The following is a 7672-nucleotide window of genomic DNA, read 5'->3' as shown; positions in this document are numbered from 1 at the left end:
GGCATGAGTCTCTAAACTCCATTGTTGGGGGTGAGGAGCTCTGCTGTGTCTCGATGAATTAATGCAATTATTTCTATTTTCTATTCAAACACGCTTGTTTCTATCTAAGATGTTCATTCTCACTTCAATATGATGGCTGTGATGATCCGTGACACTCATCACCATTCTCAACCTATGAACGCATGCCTGACAACCACCTCCGTTCTACCTTTGATTGAATGAGTATCTCTTGGATTCCTTAATCAGAATCTTCGTGGTATAAGCTAGAATCCATTGGTAGCACTCTTGAGAATCCGAAAAGTCTAAACCTTGTCTGTGGTATTCCAAGTAGGATTCAGGGATTGAATAACTTTGACGAGCTTCAAACTCACAAGGGTTGGGCGTAGTGACAGACGCAAAAGGATCAATGGATCCTATTCCAGCATGAGTGAGAACCGACAGATGATTAGCCGTGTGGTGACATCGCACCTGGACCATTTTCACTGAGAGGACGGATGGTAGCCATTGACAATGGTGATCCACTAACACACAGCTTGCCATAGGAGGAACCTTGCGTGCGTGAAGAAGAAGGTAGGGAGAAAGCAGAGATTCAGAAGACAAAGCATCTCCAAAACTCCAACATCTTCTCCATTACTGCATAACAAGTATTTAATTCATGCTCTTTTATTTTTCGCAATCCAAACTGATAATTATAATTGATATCCTGACTAAGAATTACAAAATAACCATAGATTGCTTCAAGCCAACAATTTCCGTGGGATTCGACCCTTACTCACGTAAGGTATTACTTGGACGACCCAGTGCACTTGCTGGTTAGTGGTACGAGTTGTGAAAAGTGTGATTTACAATTCGTGCACCAAGTTTTTGGCGCCGTTGCCGGGGATTGTTCAAGTTTGGACAACTGACAGTTTATTTTGTTTCTTAGATTAGGAAAAAAACTTAATACGCACGTTCATAATTTTAGTTCTTTTCACAATTTCGATACAACTAACCAGCAAGTGCACTGGGTCGTCCAAGTAATAAACCTTACGTGAGTAAGGGTCAATCCCACGGAGATTGTCGGCTTGAAGCAAGCTATGGTCACCTTGTAAATCTCAGTCAGGCGGATTCAAAAGGTTATAGAGTTTTAATAATTAAAGGATAAATAAAACATAAACTAGGATAGAGATACTTATGTAATTCATTGGTGAGAATTTTAGATAAGCATATAGAGATGTTTTCGTTCCTCTGAACCTTTGCTTTCCTGCTGTCTTCATCCAATCATTCCTACTCCCTTCCATGGCAAGCTTTATGTAGGGCATCACCGTTGTCAATGGCTACATCGCATCCTCTCTGTGAAAATGATCCAATGCGCTGTCACTTCATGGCTAATCATTTGTCAGTTCTCGATCATACTGGAATAGGATTTACTATCCTTTTGCGTCTGTCACTACGCCCAGCACTCGCGAGTTTTAAGCTCGTTACAGTCATCCCTTCCCAGATCCTACTCGGAATACCACAGACAAGGTTTAGACTTTCCGGATCTTAGGAATGGCCATCCATGGGTTCTAACTTATACCATGAAGATTCTAATATCTCGGACTCGGTCCTCTGTATTAGACATCTAAGAGATACACATTCTAGCTTGTTTGCATGTAGAACGGAAGTGTTTGTCAGGCATGCGTTCATGAGTGAGAATGATGATGAGTGTCACATAATCATCACATTCATCATGTTCTTGGGTGTGAATGGATATCTTAGAATAGAAATAAGCTTGAATTGAATAGAAAAACAATAGTACTTTGCATTAATCCATGAGGAACAGCAGAGCTCCACGCCTTAATCTATGGTGTGTAGAAACTCTACCGTTGAAAATACATAAGTGATGAAGGTTCAGGCATGGCCGAATGGCCAGCCCCCAAACGTGATCTAAAGATGAAACTAAAGATAATCCAAAGATGTAAATACAATAGTAAAAAGTCCTATTTATACTAAAGTAGTTACTAGGGTTTACAGAAATGACTAAATGATGCAGAAATCCAATTTTGGGGCCCACTTGGTGTGTGCTTGGGCTGAGCATTGAGCTTTACACGTGTAGAGGCTTCTCTTGGAGTTGAACGCCAGTTTGTAACCTGCTTCTGGCGTTTAACTCCACTTTGCAACCTGTTTCTGGCGTTTTACTCCAGAATGCAACATGGAACTGGCGTTGAACGCCAGTTTGCATCATCTAAACTCGAGCAAAGTATGGACTGTTATATATTGCTGGAAAGCCTGGATGTCTACTTTCTAAAGCAATTAAGAGCGCGCCATTTGGAGTTCTGTAGCTCCAGAAAATCCACTTTGAGTGCAGGGAGGTCAGAATCCAATAGCATCTGCAGTTCTTCTTCAACCTCTGAATCTGATTTTTGCTCATGTCCCTCAATTTCAACCAGAAAATAACTGAAATCACAGAAAAACACACAAACTCATAGTAAAGTACAGAAATGTGATTTTTAATTAAAAACTAATAAAAATATACTAAAAACTAACTAAATCATACTAAAAACTATGTAAAAATAATGCCAAAAAGCGTATAAATTATCCGCTCATCACAACACCAAACTTAAATTGTTGCTTGTCCCCAAGCAACTGAAAATTAAATAGGATAAAAAGAAGAGAATATATTATAAATTCCAAAATATCAATGAAACTTAGCTCCAATCAGATGAGCGGGACTTGTAGCTTTTTGCCTCTTGAATAGTTTTGGCATCTCACTTTATCCATTGAGGTTCAGAATGATTGGCATCTATAGGAACTTAGAATACAGATAGTGTTATTGATTCTCCTAGTTCAGTATGTTGATTCTTGAACACAGCTACTTTATGAGTCTTGGCTGTGGCCTTAAGCACTTTGTTTTCCAGTATTACCACCGGATACATAAATGCCACAGACACATAACTGGGTGAACCTTTTCAGATTGTGACTCAGCTTTGCTAATGTCCCCAATTAGAGGTGTCCAATGTAACAACCCTGATTTTCGAGTACGCAAGAACTTTTCTAAAGGCACGGATTTCTCTGGAAAATCAGTAAGGGGAACACCTCTTATATATCATCAAGTATCTCAATCCTCATTGTCATTATGTTATCTTTAAGTTAGAACCTTTTTTAGGTATGCTCAATAACGCAATCACGAAGAACCTAGTTTTTGAACCGTATCGGTTGGCAGTTTTGATTCTGATTTTCGTAAATAGTCTCAGTTTGATGAACCGGACTCGATTCATGATAGAATAGAGATAATAGTATAATATTAGTATTATATTAGTATTAGAAAATGCTTGAATGATATTATAAGGTTACCTGGTCTGTTTTAGTTAAAAACAGAAATCGGTTTAACCGGGTTTACGGTTTACTGGTGCAGCTTAGCACATCATCATTTTGGCCGAAAATAACAAGAGAGAAAAGAGAGAAACTTTTATGAACACTTAATCTTCAAAGGTTGATTTCTTCTGAACTAAAACTCAAATCAAAACTCCGTTTTGACCAAAATGATCCTCTCTTCTTCCTCTACATAACCAAGTAACTTATCAAGGATGGAAATAAGGTGATATGGCTGTCTCTCTCCCTTTTCAATTCGGTTTTCAATGAAAACCATGCAAAACATGTGTTTTCTTGATGTTCTTCCTTAGGAATCATGCTTAACTTGACTTGTGGGCCAAAAAACATTAATTTTCAGCAAGTCTAAGGTGAGATATCTCTTCCTAACATGCTGAGGGAGATTTGGTCAGTTGAGAGTTTGTGGATTTAAAGTTGTTCTTGATGTGTTTTAGGAGGAAAAAGTGCTTAAGGACCACCTGAAAGTTTAACCAAATTAGGAGCAGCAAAACCAGGTAGGGATTGACGAATTTAATCTTGATTGATTGCGTTTGAGTTGTGTGATTATGATATGGTTTGGTTATGCTTGAAATTGATTGTTTATATGAGTAATTCTTGTTGAAATTTTGGTGAAAATTTGATGAAATTTGATGATATTCAACTTTGAATTTGTGTTCTTCATGGCTGCTGGAAAAACGAACCCTACACCTTAAATTGGGGTTCAATTTGTGTTAAAATCATGTAGAAAAGATGGGGTTTTAGTGGCTGCAAATTTATTTTGAATTATGGTAAAAATCGGTTGCTGAAAAGACTGAAAAACGGGATAATGGTGTGATCACTAAGAAACGCTTTCCTACGGTACAGATCCATATTTTATTTCTGTAAGGCAGAGGGGTTATTTCCTGCTACAGAAGTACCGTGACCACCCGTTCCATTTCTGTAGTGGTAGAAGGGTTATTTCCTATATACAGAAGGTGTGTCGGCGTACATCCCTGGAGTGGCAGATGTGTTATTTCCTGCGTGCAGTGGACCCTGTGGTGGCAGAGGGGTTATTTCCTGTACACAGGGGTATAGCCAACAGGAAAGCCATATCCGGCTAGTAATGCTGGGTTACGTCGGGAGCGGGTAGAAACCAACAAATGAGCTCATTACCTGCACTAGGGCTAGACATGCATCATACTTGGTTGCGCATTTCCTTTGTTATGTTTATGGAATGAATGTATGCTTTCCTTTTTTGTATTCCATTCTCTGCACTTGTGATATTTTCTTGTATTCTTCTGTTTGTGTTCTGCTATCTATTTTCTCTATCTTCTCTACTTATCTGTGTTTTCTAATTACTGCTTCCTTGTATTCTGCTAATAGTCTTCTAAACAACATAGAATTAATGAACGTAAATAATAACCCCGACCCTACTAAGAACTCCCCAGTTCTTACCCCTTCTCTCTCCCTTCCCCCTTCAGATGGAAGCATGAGTACCCTTCCGTAGTTCGCTGACGATCGTTCTCAAAAAGGATTCCACTCTAAATAGTCTTCTGAGTTTAGAGTGAACTCCGTTACCTGTTATATGTATATACTGTGAGACCAGCCAACGTCTGCACCCCGTTTGTATGCGCACTTTAACCTAAATCCTGTGTACGAGATTCCTATTGTGTGGCTACTTCATGAGGTACCAGAGAGACGTCCTACAGAAAAGTTTGATCGTGCAGAGGAGTAGCAGATAACGTTCTATCTTCTGATGACGTTCCACCTGACTTGAGTTTTGAAGACCTAGAACGTACTTTCCCTCGCTTTAGTAGTTTAGAGGGACTGTTAGGGTATCTTTAAGATACATTGGGCATGAATGTCTATGATTGCTCATTTTGGGAATGTTCGTGCTTAACTTGAGATACTAAGACTGATCACCTTAATGTTGATTGTTTGGTGCGGATAGGACCTTAATGACTGTGAATAGGCATGGTTTAATCGAGCTCCGAACGACGAATCGATGTGAGCCACAGCTATCTTCATACCTGTTATGATCTTCATGGCTATGGCTGTGTGAGATTTGGATGCTGTAAGGAACGAACTGATATCTTCGTCTGGATGGCTTAAAGGAAATAGACTGCTTGAAGAAAGATTCTTTCACGCGGTTGAAATTTTGAGGGCAAAATTTTCTTTTAGGAGGGTAGAATGTAACAACCCTGATTTTCGAGTACGCAAGAACTTTTCTAAAGGCACGGATTTCTCTGAAAAATCAGTAAGGGGAACACCTCTTATATATCATCAAGTATCTCAATCCTCATTGTCATTATGTTATCTTTAAGCTAGAACCTTTTTTAGGTATGCTCAATAACGCAATCACGAAGAACCTAGTTTTTGAACCGTATCGGTTGGCAGTTTTGATTCTGATTTTCGTAAATAGTCTCAGTTTGATGAACCGGACTCGATTCATGATAGAAGAGAGAAAATAGTATAATATTAGTATTATATTAGTATTAGAAAATGCTTGAATGATATTATAAGGTTACCTGGTCTGTTTTAGTTAAAAACAGAAAATTGGTTTAACCGGGATCACAGTTTACTGGTGCAGCTTAGCACCAGCACTCTCTGATGACTTTAGCAATGCTAAGGCCTCATTATACATGTATTATTCTCATAATAAATATGTTACTAGTGTCATTTATGCTAGTAGCTCAGAAAATAATTTTTAGAGATGTTTTTACAAGTGTTCCGATACACCTAGTTTTAGTAGTTGTACACCAGAGATATTTTAATATTATTTTAATCCACCTCCAAGCCAACCAATCACAACTCACCTTACACCCCCAAGACCTCCAAGGCTGTCTCATATCATCATTTTGGCCGAAAATAACAAGAGAGAAAAGAGAGAAACTTTTATGAACACTTAATCTTCAAAGCTTGATTTCTTCTAAACTAAAACTCAAATCAAAACTCCGTTTTGACCAAAATGATCCTCTCTTCTTCCTCTACATAACCAAGTAACTTATCAAGGATGGAAATAAGGTAAGATGGCTGTCTCTCTCCCTTTTCAATTCGGTTTTCAATGAAAACCATGCAAAACATGTGTTTTCTTGATGTTCTTCCTTAGGAATCATGCTTAACTTGACTTGTGGGCCAAAAAACATTAATTTTCAGCAAGTCTAAGGTGAGATATCTCTTCCTAACGTGCTGAGGGAGATTTGGTCAGTTGAGAGTTTGTGGATTTAAAGTTGTTCTTGATGTGTTTTAGGAGGAAAAAAAAAGTTAAACTGTTTCAGTATAGACTTAATGAACCTATACTTGGGACAGGCGAACTATTCATACCGAAATTTACATAAGCTTTAAATACATACGTTAAACAGAGAAATCAGAGCAGAGTAAAGAAACATAGAGAATAGAGTAACCAGAGCAGAATAAAGGGATACAGAGAAAAGAGTAATCAGAGCAAAGTAAAAAGACAAAGAGAAAAGAGTAATGTGATAATGAGAATGATTATGTGATGATTTGTTGCTTGAGGCAACCCAAGAGATGTGTTTATTCATTTGTTGCGTTAAGGCAACTCCAGATATACTTGTATGATCATCTGCTGCAGTGAGGCAGTCAGATAGATAATGGTGTGATCACTGAGAAACGCTTTCCTATGGTACAGATCCATATTTTATTTCTGTAAGGCAGAGGGGTTATTTCCTGCTACAGAAGTACCGTGACCACCTGTTCCATTTCTGTAGTGGCAGAAGGGTTATTTCCTGTATACAGAAGGTGTGTCGGCGTACATCCCTGCAGTGGCAGATGTGTTATTTCCTGCGTGCAGTGGATGACAAGCCCCATTTGTAGGGTTTATCTTGTATTGAATTTTGGGGATTTTATCACCTTTTACCCATATTTATTCAAGAAATAGCATGGTTCTGTATATTCTCCTTTAATTGTGCTTGAATGTGAAAACATGCTTTTTAGGTCATAAAATAGCTAAATCTAATTCTCCTTGATTCCATTAGATGCATTGATATGTTTGTTAAGTGATTTAAGGTTTAGGAGGCAAAGATTGGATCAAGGGAATGAAGAAAGAAGCATGTAAAGTTGGAGAACTCATGAAGAAATGAAAGAACCGGAAAGCTGTCAAGCCGACCTCTTTGCACTTAAACGTCCATAACTTGAGCTACAGAGGTCCAAATGATGCGGTTCTAGTTGGGTTAGAAAGCTGACATCCGGGGCTTCGAAACGATATAAGATTTGCCATAGTTGCATCGCGCATAGGGGCGCGCACGCGCACGGTACGCGGACGCGCCGATGGTGGCACATGACCCACTTAATGCAAACGTGGCCAGCGATTTTAGAAGCCTTGTGGGCCCAATCCAACTCATTT

The sequence above is a fragment of the Arachis ipaensis genome, chromosome B03 (assembly GCF_000816755.2).
Source record: "Arachis ipaensis cultivar K30076 chromosome B03, Araip1.1, whole genome shotgun sequence".
Taxonomy (NCBI): Eukaryota; Viridiplantae; Streptophyta; class Magnoliopsida; order Fabales; family Fabaceae; genus Arachis; species Arachis ipaensis.
This window is presented reverse-complemented; position numbering follows the sequence as displayed.